Below are 15,052 nucleotides of genomic sequence, written 5' to 3'. Positions count from 1 at the left end.
AACTCCGATTACTCAAAATCAAATTGATACATCATGGTCCGGATTATCATCTTATCCTATGATGTGAGGCTTCTGAGCAGGGAAGTGGCGTCATGTGCTGTGCAAGTGCAAGAGATGCTACATCAGCTGCTATTCAGAGGCTTGATTGCCTGGGACAAAAGTAGAAGTAGGGAGACCAGTGAGGAGGCTGGTGTTTCAGACCAAGATGGTTGGAGGTGATGAAACAAAGGCAGCTTCTTATCTCAGGCTGTGTCAGTTGCTCCAGCCTGGTCTGATGGGTCAGGCAGAAACAGCACACGATATCTGCATACTGCTAGGAGACAGAGGAGCAAGTAACTTTCATCAGGAGAAACAGCAAGTCCTCCTCAGAGGAGAAAGCATTTGGAATTGAATGAATGCTTTGCCTGCAGAGAAGCTTCAGTAAGAACTGTTCAGACAAAGAGTGAAATGATGCCCTATTCCCAGGTGGAGGGGCAGGTTTTAATTACATGGCGACTTTTGCTGGAGCCTTTGGAGAAGAATGCAAGGTGCCAGGGTACAGAGCCACATCTGCCATTCTGACCTGAGAACCAGGATCACCTGGGTCCTCCTGTCTATCCCAAGTGGACAGAACATATTCATAATAACACCTGTTTTCTTTCTCAGCCACCTTAAAGGACAGCAGTGTGGATTGCTCTGCCAACCCATCCTTGAGCCCCAGAAAAGAGCACCCTTTTGCACAGGTCAATGGAGAATTGTTTTCTGAAGGGGACTTGCTTCTTCAGGTATTGAATGAATTGACATCTCTACTTTGTATCAGTGGTTATGCATAGTAACAGAATCAAGCTCCAGAGTTTTCCAGAAAATACCTTGTTTCAATTCTTGTTGAATTTGTCTTTAATTATTGCGTCAAAATCTTGTTTGAGTAGAGTATTCTATATCTAGTTTTTCATTTTGGACAATTCTATACTCATACTGTCAGCAAAAACAAGACTGGAAGCCAACTATGGCTCACATCATGACCTCCTTATTGCAAAATTCAGACTTAAATTGAAAAAAGTAGGGAAAACCACTAGACCATTCAGGTATGACCTAAATTAAATCCCTTGCAATTATACAGTGGAAGTAACAAATAGATTCAAAGGATTATAGCTGATAGAGTGCCTGAAGAACTATGGATGGAGGTTCATGACGTTGTACAGGAGACAGGGATCAAGACCATCCTTATGGAAAAGAAATGCAAAAAGGCAAAATGGTTGTCTGAGGAGGCCTTACAAATAGCTGAGAAAAGAAGAGACGCTAAAGGCAAATGAGAAAAGAAAAGATATTTTGAATGCAGAGTTCCAAAGAATAGCAAGGAGAGATAAGAAAGCCTTTCTTAGCGATCAATGCTAAGAAAGAGAAGAAAACAATAGAATGGGAAAGACTAGAGATCTCTTCAAGAAAATGAGAGATACCAAGGGAACATTTCATGCAAAGATGAGCACAATAAAAGGCAGAAATGGTATGGACCTAACAGAAGCAGAAGTTATTAAGAAGAGGTGCCAAGAAAACACAGAATAACTATACAAGAAACTCAATCTTAAGTTTGGTGACACCTATGAGGATGGTGAAGGGGTTTGCATAACAATGAAGCTATGAGCCATGCCATACAGGGCCAACAAAAATGGGTGGGTTATAGTGAATAGTTATGACAAAATGTAGTCCACTGGAGAAGGAAATGGCAACCCACTCCTGTATTCTTGCCTGGAGAATCCAGTGGACAGTATAAAAGGTTAAATAGATATAATGTCAGAAGAAGGCCACCTAATTCAAAAGGTGTCAAATATGTTACTGGGAAAAGACAGAGGGCAATTAATAATAGTTCCTAAAAGAATGAAGTGATTGGGCCAAACCCAACCACTGGTGGTGTCTGGTGGTGAAAGTAAAGTCTGATTCTGTAAACAACAATACTGCACAGTAACTTGAGATATTTGGTCCATGAATCGGGTAAATTATATGTAGCCAAGCAGGAGACAGCAAGATTGAACATCAACATCTTGGGAATCAGTGAACTAAAATGGATGGGAATGGGCGAATTTAATTCAGATGACCGTTACATCTATTAATACTGCCATGGGCAAGAATCCCTTAGAAGAAATGGAGTAACCCTCACAGTCAGCAAAAGAGTCTGAAATGCAGTACTTGGGTGCAATCTCAAAAACAACAGAATGATCTCATTTCATTTCCAAGGCAAACCAATCAACATCACAGTAATCCAAGTCTATGCCCCAACCATGGATGCCAAAGAAGCAGAAGTTGACTGATTCTATGAAGACCTACAATATCTTCTAGAACTAACACATGAAAAAAATATCATTTTCATCCTAAGGGATTAGAATGCAAATGTAGGAAGTCAAGAGGTACCCAAAATAATAAGCAAGATTGGCCTTGGAGTACAAAATGAAGCAGGGCAAAGGCTAACAGAGGTTTTTCAAGAGAGCATGCTGGTTATAGCAATCACTCCTTTCCAATAGCACAAGAGACAACTCTACACATGGACATCATGAAGTGGTCAATATAGAAACCAGATTGATTATGCTCTTTGCAATCAAAGATGGGAAAGCTCTGTACAGTCAGCGTAAACAAGACCTGGAGCTGAATATGACTCACATCATGAGCTCCTTATTGCAAACTCCAGGCTTAAACTGAAAAAAAGTAGGGAAAACCACTAGGCCATTCAGTTACAACCTAATTCAAATCACTTATGATTATACAGTGGAGGTGAAAAATAGATTCAAGGGATTAGATCTGGTAGACGGAGTGCCTGAAGAACTATGGATGGAAGTTCACAACACAGTATGAGAGGCATTGACCAAAACCATCCCAAAGAAAAAGAGATGCAAGAAGGCAAAGTGGCTGTCTGAGGTGGATTTTCAAATAGCTGAGGAAAGAAGAGAAGTGAAAGGCAAGGAAGAAAGGAAAAGACATATCCAACTGAATGCAGAGTTCCAAAGAATAGCAAAGAGTGATAAGAAGGCCTTCTTAAATGAACAGTGCAAAAAAGTAGGGGAAAACAGTAGAAAGGGAAAGAGTAGAGATCTCCTCAAGAAAATTGGAGATACCGAGGAAACATTTCATACAAGAATGGGCACAACAAAGGACAAAATTGTGAAGGACCTAACAGAAGCAGAATAGATTAAGAAGTGGCAAGAATGCACAAAACTATACGAAAACGTCTTAATGACCTGGATAACTATGATGGTGTATTCACTCACCTAGATCAGAAATTCTGAAGTGTGGAGTCAAGTGGACCTTTTACAAAGCATCACTATGAACAAAGCTAGTGAAGGTGACACAATTCCAGCTGAGCTATTTCAAATCTTGAAAGATGATGCTGTTTAAGTGCTATATTCAGTATGTCAGCAAATTTGGAAAACTTAGCAATGGCCACAGGCAAAAGTCAGTTTTCATCCCAATCCCAAAGAAGGACAATGCCAAAGAATGTTCCAACTTCCATAGAGTTGTGCTCATTTTACATGCCAGCATGGTTAAGCTAAAAATCCTTCAAGATAGGCTGCTGCAGTATATCAACTTTCATGTATACAAACTGGCTTTCAAAGAGGCAGAGGAACAAGAGACCAAATAGCCAACATTTGCTGGGTCATGGAAAAAGCAAGAGAAAAACATCTGTTTCACTGAATACACTAAAACCTTTGACTATGAGGATCACAACAAACTGTAGAATATTCTTAAACAGGTGGGAATACTTGACCACATTACCCGTCTCCTGAGAAGTCCGTATGCAGTTCAAGAAACAACAGTTAGAACAGGACATGAAACCACTGACTGGTTCCAAATTGGGAAAGGAGTACACCAAGGCTGTTTATTGTCACCCTGCTCATTTAAGTTACACGCAGAGTATATCATGCAAAATGCCAGGCTGGATGCATTGCTGGAAGAAATATAAACAACCTCAGATATTCAGATGATACCACTCTAATAGCAGAAAGTGAAGAGGAACTAAAGATTCTCTTGATGAGGGTGAAAGAGGAGAGTGAGAAAGCTGAATTAAAACTCAACATTAAAAAAACTAAGGTCCTTTCCCATCACTTCCTGGCAAATAGAAGGGAAAAAAACTAAAGCAGTGACAGGTGTTATTTTCTTGGGCTCCAAAATACTGCAAATGGTGACTGCAGCCATGAAATAAAAGGATGCTTGCTCCTTGGAAGGAAAGCTATGATAAACCTAATAGTATATTAAAAAGCAAAGACATCAGTTTGCCAATAAAAGTCCATATAGTCAAACCTATTGCTTTTCCCAGTAGTCACATATGGATCATAAAGAAGTCTGAGCACCGAGGAATTGATGCTTTCGAACTGTGGTGCTGGAGAAGACTCTTGAGACAGAAAGGAAATAAAACCAGTCAATTCTAAAGGAAATCAGCCCTGAATATTCATTGGGAGAGTTGATACTGAAGCTGAAGCTCCAACGCTTTGGCCTCCTGATGTGAAGAGCCGACTCTTTGGAAAAGACCTTGGTGCTGAGAAAGATTGAGGGCATCACTGACTCAATGGACATGAGTTTGAGCAAACCCAGGAAGACAGTGAAGGTCAGGGAAGCCTGGATGCCATCCATGGGGTCACAAAGAGTCAGACACAACTTAGGGACTGAACAACAACAAAAAGCATAGTCATGAGTTGTACTATTCATATGGTAATGAAAAACAAACTCTTCTTGGAAACTACAGCTATTTTTATAAAATTATTAAAGAAGAAAATCTGAGACCACTGTTTTTTAACTTTTGTGAGCATTTTACTTTGCATGTTACTACTGTAACTGCTCTGCATGATAATCCGAACTTCGTGATACTAGTTGTTTTCTAACAACTGATTATATTGTTATAATATATATTGATTATATTTTTCTAATCACTGGAATCTTATTCTGATACTCAGCCTATGTCCATTTTGTCTACTATAGTTACTGGAAAACATGAATAGTAATGTACATCTATCCCGGTGGAATCTAAGTGGAAACACAAATACTACCGAAAAAAATAGGTTGATATAATTTGACTTTAGATTAGAATTGACCTTAAGTGTGATGAAGCAAAGTATTAGACAAACATGTACTACTATACAAATATTTCTTCTTCAGGCAGTTCATATACCCATTGAAATATTCACCATCAGTGTCCATTTGTAAGGTGTGCTCTTGAGTTGATGGACTAGTGGCATTTTTTTTATTAAATTATTTTTTTGTATCTGTTTGAAAATTTCCAGTGCTTCCAGAAAATATCTTATTCCTTTCATTTCTCTAAATGAAATATACCCAACTATACATAATTTTGTCACAAACACTATAGAGGTGGACAATGAGCAATATCAATACCATCCATGATACTTCATCCTCTTAATCCAATGATGACTCACAAGGAAGCTCAGATTCCTGTTTAAATATGTGATTCAGGGTCTCTGGTATTGTGCAAACATCCATGTCCTTCCAGCCTCTCCATGTGACCTCAAAGGAAGTGTAGTATAGTCACTTTTTCATGCAGTTATATATGCATCAGTTCAGTTCAGTCGCAGAGTCAAGTCCGACTCTTTGTGGCCCCATGAACTGCAACACATCAGGCTTCCCTGTTCATCACCAATTCTTGGAGCTTGCTCAAACTCATGTCCATCGAGTTGATGATGCCATTCAACCATCTCATCCTCTGTCATCCTCTTCTCCTGCCTTCAGTATTTCCTAGCATCAGAGTCTTTTCCAATGAGTCAGTTATTCACATCACGTGGCCAAAGTATTGGAGCTTCAGCTTCAGCATCAGTCCTTCCAATGAATATTCAGGACTGATTTCCTTTAGGATGGACTGGTTGGATCTCCTTGCAGTCCAAGGGACTCTCAAGAGTCTTCTCCAGCACCACGTTTGAAAGCATTAATTCTTCTGTGCTCAGTTTTCTTTATTGTCCAACCCTCACATCCATATATGACTACTGGAAATACCATAGCATTGACTAGATGGACCTTTGTTGGCAAAGTAATGTCTCTGCTTTACAATATGCTGTCTAGCTTTGTCACAGCTTCTCTTCCAAGGAGCAAGTGTCTTTTAGTTTCATGGCTGCAGTCACCATCTGCAGTGATTTTGGAGCCCAAGAACATAAAGTCTGTCACTATTTCCATTGTTTCCCCATTTATTTGCCATGAAGTGATGGAATCGGATGTCATGATTTTTATTTTTTGAATGTTAAGTTTTAAGCCAGCTTTTTCACTCTCCTCTTTCACTCTCATCAAGAAGCTCTTTAGTTCCTCTTTGCATTCTGCCATAAGGGTCACTCTGCCATAAGTGGTGTCATCTGCATATCTGAGGTTATTGGTATTTCTCCCAGCAATCTTGATTCCATCTTGTGCTTCATCCAGCCTGGCATTTCGCATGATGTACTCTGTGTGTAAGTTAAATAAGCAAGGTGACAATATACAGCCTTGACATACTCCTTTCCCAATTTGGAACCAGTCTGTTATTCCATGTCCGGTTTTCACTGTTGCTTCTTGACCTGCATACAGATTTCTCAGGAGGCAGGTAAGATGGTCTGGAATTCCCATCTCTAAGAATTTTCCACAGTTTTCTGTAATCCGCATAGCCAAAGGCTTTTCCGTAGTCAATAAAGCAAAAGTAGATGTTTTTCTGGACTTCCCTTGCTTTTTCTATGATCCAACTTATGCATATTACCTTTCAAACATCTCAGTTCTGTCTGATCAGATTGTTGTATCAGGTGTTGCTGCATACAAACTTTCCTGAGATAAAATTGTTTAATACAATATCTTTACTATCAAATGGGATGGTTCAATAGGGAGTTGCTCTGATGTCCCCAGGGTTTCTCAAGAGTCTGTACACAGGTGTGGATCTCTATTGTGCTTCTAAGTTTTATCCAGGATGTTGTGTGCATCCTTACTGCTTTTCTGTCTTGAACCAACTAATGTCGTTTTACTCCTTTTATATATATAGACTAATCTTTCAGTTTTCAGGGGGAAATGAATTGGTTAAATGAGAATTGTTTTAATTTTGTTCGACTACTATAATATCCACATATAAAACTTTGCTTTTTCCCAGTTAGAAGAGATATTTCCTGCCCTTGTTAGGTGTGACTCAGATGTTTGTGCTCCATTTTATACCCTTGCATGTACATTAGAATTTTAAAATTCTAACAAATTTATTAAAGTGTAATTGTGAATAACAAACTGTGCTTGCTAAAGTGCACATTGAAGAATTTTAAAAGCCATAAAAATTTAAAGTACACACTGCATGATTTCATTTATGTGTAACTCAAGAAGGTTATGAAATGTTTTGTTATGTAACTGATGTAAATGCAATCCCCATAGATTCTGTTTTTTCTGCAGGCAACACAGAAAAATAGACATAATTCTGAGAGCTGTTGTGAGAAGAACTGAAAACTGTAAAATACTCGTGTAGCCCAAATAATATATTTAAGAGTAAGGTGGGTTTGTGTGTACATGCATGCATTATTTGCATATATTTTATCTTAAAAAACACACTCACACACATAAGCATACATGCCCACAGACTCATACATAATCCCATCTATTATGTTGAGAGAAACCTTTACAGAAAATTGGAGAGTAGAGGAATGAAAATAATTAAAGTTTGAATTAACATGAAATTAAGGAATGTAGCAATTTAGACAATAAGACTTAGAATGTGAGGCATTACTCTTGATATGAACTCCTTTTCCTATCTTATCTCCTCAAGATAGTACAACATTTATATTTATACAGTGAACCAAGAAATAAGGCAGTGAATCAGCAAATAAGGCAAATATTCCAAATTGCCTGTAATTTTGTTCTTTAATTAACATACACACAAAAAACTTTAATCCAGGGGAAACTAAATGATTGAATTGAGAAGCTTAAACTCAGATACATATTACTACACTAAAAGTTTTTTAAAAATTAAAGTTCTAGAGATCAGAAATTTATATTCCTCTTATTAGGCTGAATATAAGACTCTTCTAAAGCTGGGATGCTCTGGACACTCCAGGGAAGAACTCATTGCCTTCCTATATCACTTTCCTATATCACAAGGTGCATTCCTTGTCTCATGGTCCATCCTCATCTTCAAATTCGGCAGTATAGCATCTTCAAATGTCTCTCTGACTCCAATTATTCTTCTGTTTTCCTCCACATTTAGAGAACAATTGCCGTTACTCATTCCAGTGTGGATAATCCAAGTTAATCTTCTCATTTTAAGGATAAAGACAAACTAATTTGTATTATCAGCTAGCTTTTTAAAATTGTAAGCTAACATAATCAAAATTTTGAAAATTTCAGCAGAACGTTAAATACCTCTGAGCCCCATTCCTAAAACAGGAAATGGAGAACATACTATTTTACTTCACAGAATAAACTTCTCTAAATTTCAACAGATAATCCCTATAATGTGCTAAGGTGGATTATGGTGATTAAAATATTAAATACATCTCTTATAACTTACAGATATTTTATAATGAGGGGATACATGACAGCTATAACTTCAGATATAAATATGAAACTCCTAATGGTTTTATCAGAAGAATCAGGAAAGCAAGGAGCACACTGTCTAATGTTTCACATTAAAGAAATGAAGTAATACCCCTTATAAAGAGGGAAATAAAATTTTTCTAAGAATACCATGGGCTGTGTCCCTACATCAAGGCAATGTATTGACTATTCAAGAGAACCATTCAAGACAGTTGCATTAGTCTCACACGTTGGAGAAAACTTAAAGTTGGGGTGGAAATGGGTCCTGGGAGTTTAGACCCTTGACAGGCAGGAAAATTAAGGGAAAAGAGTTAATGCAAACTGAATTCAGCTGGCGATAACCTGGTTTCCTGGAAGCAGAAAATCAGAAGAAGAAGGTAAATGTCCAGATCAAGCCCCACAGGGAAATAATATGCTTATTAATAATAAGTACATTAATAATTAATAAGTATTAATAATGAGAGAAATGTTCCTAATGAGCAGACATAGAGAGCTGTAAATATCCCCACAACCCCTGCTGCATCCCTGAGCTTGTGTAATCTAGGCATGGATGAGACAAACTGTGGCTTTTGAACTCCTAAGTTTGGCTGCAAGATCAGGGTTTAACCCTATCTACTGTCTCATTTAGGGAGAGAGCTTCAGTCTCCATCATCAACCATCCAGGAAGGGATTCAGACTTCCATAGGGAGAACTCCCTCTCCGAGTTCCCATGCAGGTGAGTCCAAGAGTTCAAAAGACACTGTAGAAAATGGTCAGGCAAAGTGAAATTCAAAAATGTTGACAAGACATGACCTGAGAACCAACACAACCAGACTTAGAGTGCAGTGATCACTGTGGCTGTTTCCTTGCTTAAAATATCAATGTATTGTTGATGCTAAAAAGAGAAATGACATTGAATTCAGTAAGCTATGTTCAGTGATGCCAAGGAAATTATAGGAATGAAGGTCCAATTAGAAGAGGGATGAGAGGCATAAAATGTTTCCAGTAAAAGTAGAACATGTGTTCAAGTATCTTATTAATAAACTAGAGTAAAGAAATCAGGTATTAGCTATGGAGCAGTATAAAATGAAGTGAAAGCATTTCTGTTCAACTTTTAAGACCAGATTTTTTTCTCACCAACTGGCTATTTGCCATTCAGTTCTCTTATTATATATAGATATATTTGAGGGGAATTGTGAGTCTATATAAATTTTGTATGGTCAAACATAACAGTCAGTAATACTATGTTTCCTCTATTGCTATTATATCAACGTTACAAAAATATAAGTGAAACTCAAACTCTGATTCTAACGGTGGATGGTTTTGTTCCCCCAGGGTACATCTAGCAATGTCCAGAGCCTTAATAGCTGTGACACATTTAGGGCTCAGTAAATGTCAGGGGCTTTCCAGGTGGTGCTAGTGATGAAGAATCTGCCTGTCAATGCAGGAAATGTAAGAGAACGTGAGTTTGATCCCTGGGTCTGGAAGATCCCCTAGAGGAGGGCAGGGCAACCCCCTCCAGTATTCTTTCCTGAAGAATACTATGAACAGAGGAGACTGGCATCCTACAGTCCCTAGGGTCTCAAAGAGTCACACAAATGAGTGACTGAGCACACAGCCCACTCAAAGATTTTATACATAGATTTCAAGCTGTTCATCCATAATGTGTTCATAACTCTTACACTGAGGTCATAGTCTCTCTAATTTTCTGTGAGATGTTTGAAGGAGGAGGAACTTCGTATTTTTGTAAGATAGACATTTCAGTGAGTTCTTATAAAAAATTCCATTTTTCCAAATAAAGTGAAATGCAATCTTGCCATATGTTAAACATTTATATGTAATGAGACCTATTCTTGATTTATTCAACAAAAATAGATGAGCATGTGCTACATGACCAAACAGTCTCTGAATATAGTATATTTTATCTCTAGGTCATTGTCAATGTAATTAATCCATATTGCTATTATACTTTATTGCTTCTATAGCTCTTGTTTAATTAGTTTTCAATACTTCATTTAAAATTCCATTTATTACACTTGTTTCAGAATCATTGTGTTTAAACTTGCTTCATTCTCCTTGTCATATTTTTACTTCTTAACTTAATTTTTCTAAATTGATTTTTGTCCAAGTGCACATATATTTCTGGAGAAGGAAGTGACAACCCACTCCAGTGTTCTTGCCTGGAAAATTCCAGAAACAGAGGAGCCTGGCAGGACACAGTCCAAGGGATCACAAAGAGTTGAACATGGCTGAGCAACTGAGCATGCATGCACATGCACATTTATACTCACATACTTTGTTAAAATATAAAGTTGAGAAAAACAGGTAAAGTCCCTTCCAGTTTGGATCTAGCATTATGATTAGTAAGACAGAGTACAATGAAAAAATATGGGTACAATACAATATCCTTAGATGACTAATATGAACAAAGCTACTCTTAATAAGTGTGGAATTGTCACAATGTGTGTAGCTGTTATGCTTATGGACCACGGAGATCATAAAAGGTTGGACAAAGATCAGAACTAGGACTAGAGTGAGCTCATAGGACTTAAGAAATGTGATCAAAACCCCAAAATAACAAAGATATGATTCTATATATGAAAAGGGATAGAGGCTTTTCTTGCCCCCCATCTGACCATATAAAATCAGTCATATATGAAATAGGTGCAAGAAAAGCAAATTTTGCTGCCTGATACTAACAACTGGCAACACTCAATTCATACTCATTGTACTTTATAGATGTCGTTTTGTGAAGTGCTGGCTTAGTCCCTTTGCTCATTTTTCTCTTGGGCTGTACAGTCTGCAAGTGTTTCTAATAGTAAATATATAGATTTTTTATATTTTGAAAAAGCAAATATTTTTTTATTTTTTATTACTCTTTCTGAGCATCAGGGGCATATAACAATACATGAAATGTCATCACAACCAAAGAAGCTTGTTTTTACAACATTCTCCCAAGGAATGGGCTTCCCTTGTGGCTCAGCTGGTAAAGAATCCACCTGCAATGTGAGAGACCTGCACGATCCCTGGGTTGGAAAGATCCCCTAGAGAAGGGAAACACTATCCACTCCAGTATTCTGGCCTGGAGAATTCCATGGACTGTATAGTCCATGGGGTCACAAACAGTCAGACACTGTTACGTAGCATTTAACAGAAGGCTTCCCGTATGCTGTTTTCTGTCTTGAATAAATCCTTTGTTCCTCATTAGCACCTGAATGCAGGCAATGGAGGAACCGCACGTGGTTCCCGGAATAATAGGAATTTATGCATCTCGTTCGTATGAAAAGTAGCTTCTCCATACGGTGAAAAGCAGCCATTTACAACTCTCTTCTCTTCTGATATGGAAAGTAACTTTTACAATCCCCTGCCTTGAAAATGATTCTAGCCTCAAGCTTCCTGAATAACTTGTAAGATATTTTTTTATCCCTGTCTCTGCTAAAAAGTCTATCTTGTAAGAGAGTATATATATGCCCACAATATGTTGAATAAAGGCCTTTGTTCCATCAGAACACTGGTCCCGGTGTCTTTCCTCATTTCATCCACTCTCTCTCTCTCTCCCCCTCTCCCTTTCAGGCTGCTTCCACGGAGCACAGGTGTCCACCATGTCTACTTACTTGCCCGGGCTTTCAAGACCTCTTCGAGAGGGCACCCTGAGCCTACGTAGATGGTGCCAGCTCTTTGTCCTAGAATTATATTGGCATACTGTGTAAACCAGGGAATATCAGCCTCTTTTCTTCCTTCTTTCACTTTTTTATCAGTCGACTCTGTACCCCCAAGTTCCAGTCCATTAAAGGACCACAACAAGACACAACTGAGTGACTTTCACTCAAGGAATATTTGAGTTTATTAGATCTTTATTCCCTCTCATGTCCATAATATTTCTCTAGTTTTCTCTTTCTCTCCCCCCACCTCTCAATATGTAACTGTATCTTAAAATCCAAATTTACAGAAAGAATATACATATGCAGCTATATATACAGGCATATTGTTCACAGAAATTACTATTTATGTATCTTTAATACAAGACATAAAATGGCCATAACAAAATCAAACTCAAAGTTTGCTCATACCTCCTGGCTGCTGTGTGTGTGTTCAGTCACTCAGTCACGTCCAACTCTTTGCAACCCCATGGACTGTAGCCCACCAGGCTCCTCTGTCCATGGAATTTTCCAGGCAAGAATACTGGAGTGGGTTGCCATTTCCTTCTCCAGGGAATCTTCCCAACTCAGAGATCAAACTCGCATCTCCTGAGTCTCCTGCATTGGCAGTGGAATTCTTTAACACTGAGCCACCTGTGAAACTACTACTTGTACCTGGGAAAATTAAAAACCAAAAGTTCTGAATGCCATTTTTACATAATCTGATTGATCGACTTGACTGGTTCAGTTCAGTTCAGTCGCTCAGTCGTGGCTGACACTTTGCAACCCATAGACTGCAGCACTCCAGGCTTTCCTGTCCATCACCAACTCCTGGAGTTTACTCAAACTCATGTCCATTGAGTTGGTGATGCCATCCAACCATCTCATCCTCTGTCATCCGCTTCTCCTCCCACCTTCAATCTTTTCCAGCATCAGGGTCTTTTCAGTTCTTCACATCAGGTGGTCAAAGCATTGGAGTTTCAGCTTCAGCATCAGTCCTTCCAATAAATATTCAGGACTGATTTCCTTTAGGATGTACTGGTTGGATCTCCTTACTGTCCAAGGGATTCTCAAGAGTCTTCTCCAACACCACAGTTCAAAAGCATCAATTCTTCGATGCTCAGCTTTCCTTATAGTCCAACTCTCACATCCATACATGACTGGAAAAACCATAGCTTTGACTAGATAGACTTTTGTTGGCAAAGTAATGGTCTCTGCTTTTTAATATGCTGTCTAGGTTGGTCATAACTTTTCTTCCAAGAGTCTCTGCTTTTTAATATGCTGTCTAGGTTGGTCATAACTTTTCTTCCAAGGAGCAAACGTCTTTTAATTTCATGGCTGCAATCACCATCTGCAGTGATTTGGAAGCAACAGTTAGAACTGGACATGGAACAACAGACTGGTTCCAAATTGGGAAAGGAGTACATCAAGGTGGTCCATTGTCACCCTGCTTATTTAGCTTGTATGTAGAATACATCATGAGAAACGCTGGGCTGGATGAAGCACAAGCTGGAATCAAGATTGCCGGGAGAAATATCAATAACCTCAGATATGCAGATGACACCACCATTATGGCAGAAAGCGAAGAAGAACTAAAGAGCCTCTTGATGAAAGTGAAAGAGGAGAGTGAAAAAGTTGGCTTAAAGCTCAACATTCAGAAAACTAAGATCAGGGCATCTGGTCCCATCACTTAATGGCAAATAGATGGGAAACAATGGAAACAGTAACTTGAGTGGTATCAAATTCTAAATTAATCAGGGTAGTTGGGGGTGAAAGATACATGGAAGTAACACAACTTAGGAAGCTTGTGTTTCTGTGTGTATGTGTGTTGTGCCTTGTTGTGTGTGAGGAGTCCTCAGAGAAGGGGTACTGAACTCATATATAACAAGGTGATTTTCATATGCAGAGCCCCGAACACAATCAATGGAAGGTACTAGAGAAGAGACACGTTTAATGCAGGATACCTTTCCAACAATTTCATAAAGTGTTAGAGGAACATAATATTGATGAGGGTCTCTTTCTAACTTAAAGTCTCAGCAGCAGCAGGGAGGCCACATTTTTCCTCAATATTCTCTGACACCATTTCTCCTCACTCTCCCTCCTGCTCCCTCCCCACATGGTTTCCTTTAAAAATAAACTTGAACATCTTAAACAAGCACCTTCCTCAGTGCCTTTGCAATGGCTGGCCTCCCTGCCAGACACACACTTCTTCCAAAGTTCACTGCTTCTGATCTCTCTTCATGAGGTCTCTGTTGAAATGTCATCTTGTTTGTGTGTCTTACATGAACACCCATGAGAAACAGTTATTGTTGTTTAGTCGCTGAGTTGTGTCTGACTCTTTTGTGACCTCATGGACTAGAGCCCACTAGGCTCCTCTGTCTGTGGGACTTCCTAGGCAAGAACAATAGAGTGGTTTGCCATTTCCTTTACCAGAGGATCTTCCTGACCCAATTCATCTCTTGAATTGGCAAGCAGATTCTTTACCACTGAGCCACAAGGGGAGCCATGAGAAACAGCATCACCTCTCTATTCTTTCTCTTATTGTTGTTGTTATTCAGTCACTAACTTGTGTTTGACCATTTGCAACGTCAGAGACTGCAACATGCCAGGCTCCTCTGTCCTTCACTATCTCCTAGAGTTTGCTCAAGTTCAAACCCATTGAGTCTGTGATGCTATATAACTATCTCATCCTCTGTAACTCCTTCTCCTTTTGCCCTCAATCTTTCATAGCATTAGGATATTTTCAATGAGTTGGCTCTTTGCATTAGGTGACCAAAGTATTGGAGCTTCAGCTTCAGAAACAGTCCTTCCAAGGAATATTCAAGGTTGTTTTCCTTTAGGATTAACTGATTTGATATCCTTTTAGTCCAAGGGACTCTTGAGACTCTTCTTCCACACACCATTTGAAAGCATTAGTTCAATGGTGCTCAGTCTCTTTATGG

At 38.8% G+C, this 15,052-nt stretch overlaps 1 long non-coding RNA gene across 5 annotated transcripts in view; it reads left to right on the top strand.

Annotated features, from left to right (window-relative positions):
* The window catches only part of LOC145539926 (uncharacterized), a 32,650-nt gene extending 20,348 nt beyond the window's left edge, over nt 1–12,302 (top strand). The window contains exons 1-5 of one of the 5 annotated variants that reach the window (XR_014078067.1): nt 7,357–7,454; nt 9,122–9,208; nt 9,808–9,934; nt 10,602–10,797; nt 12,046–12,302. This is a non-coding gene — a long non-coding RNA (uncharacterized LOC145539926). Of the gene's footprint in view, nt 1–645; nt 2,931–7,356; nt 7,455–9,121; nt 9,209–9,807; nt 9,935–10,601; nt 10,798–12,045 lie in introns of those variants that run through there. The other 4 variants (XR_014078065.1, XR_014078068.1, XR_014078059.1 and 1 more) reach the window with 4 other exon arrangements.
* Nucleotides 12,303–15,052: the final 2,750 nt, after the last annotated feature.

The sequence above is a fragment of the Giraffa tippelskirchi genome, chromosome 2 (assembly GCF_054371585.1).
Source record: "Giraffa tippelskirchi isolate mGirTip1 chromosome 2, T2T-mGirTip1v1.2.pri, whole genome shotgun sequence".
NCBI classification, from domain to species: Eukaryota; Metazoa; Chordata; class Mammalia; order Artiodactyla; family Giraffidae; genus Giraffa; species Giraffa tippelskirchi.
Note: the sequence above shows the minus strand (reverse complement) of the source record. Positions and strands in the feature narration are given on the sequence as shown.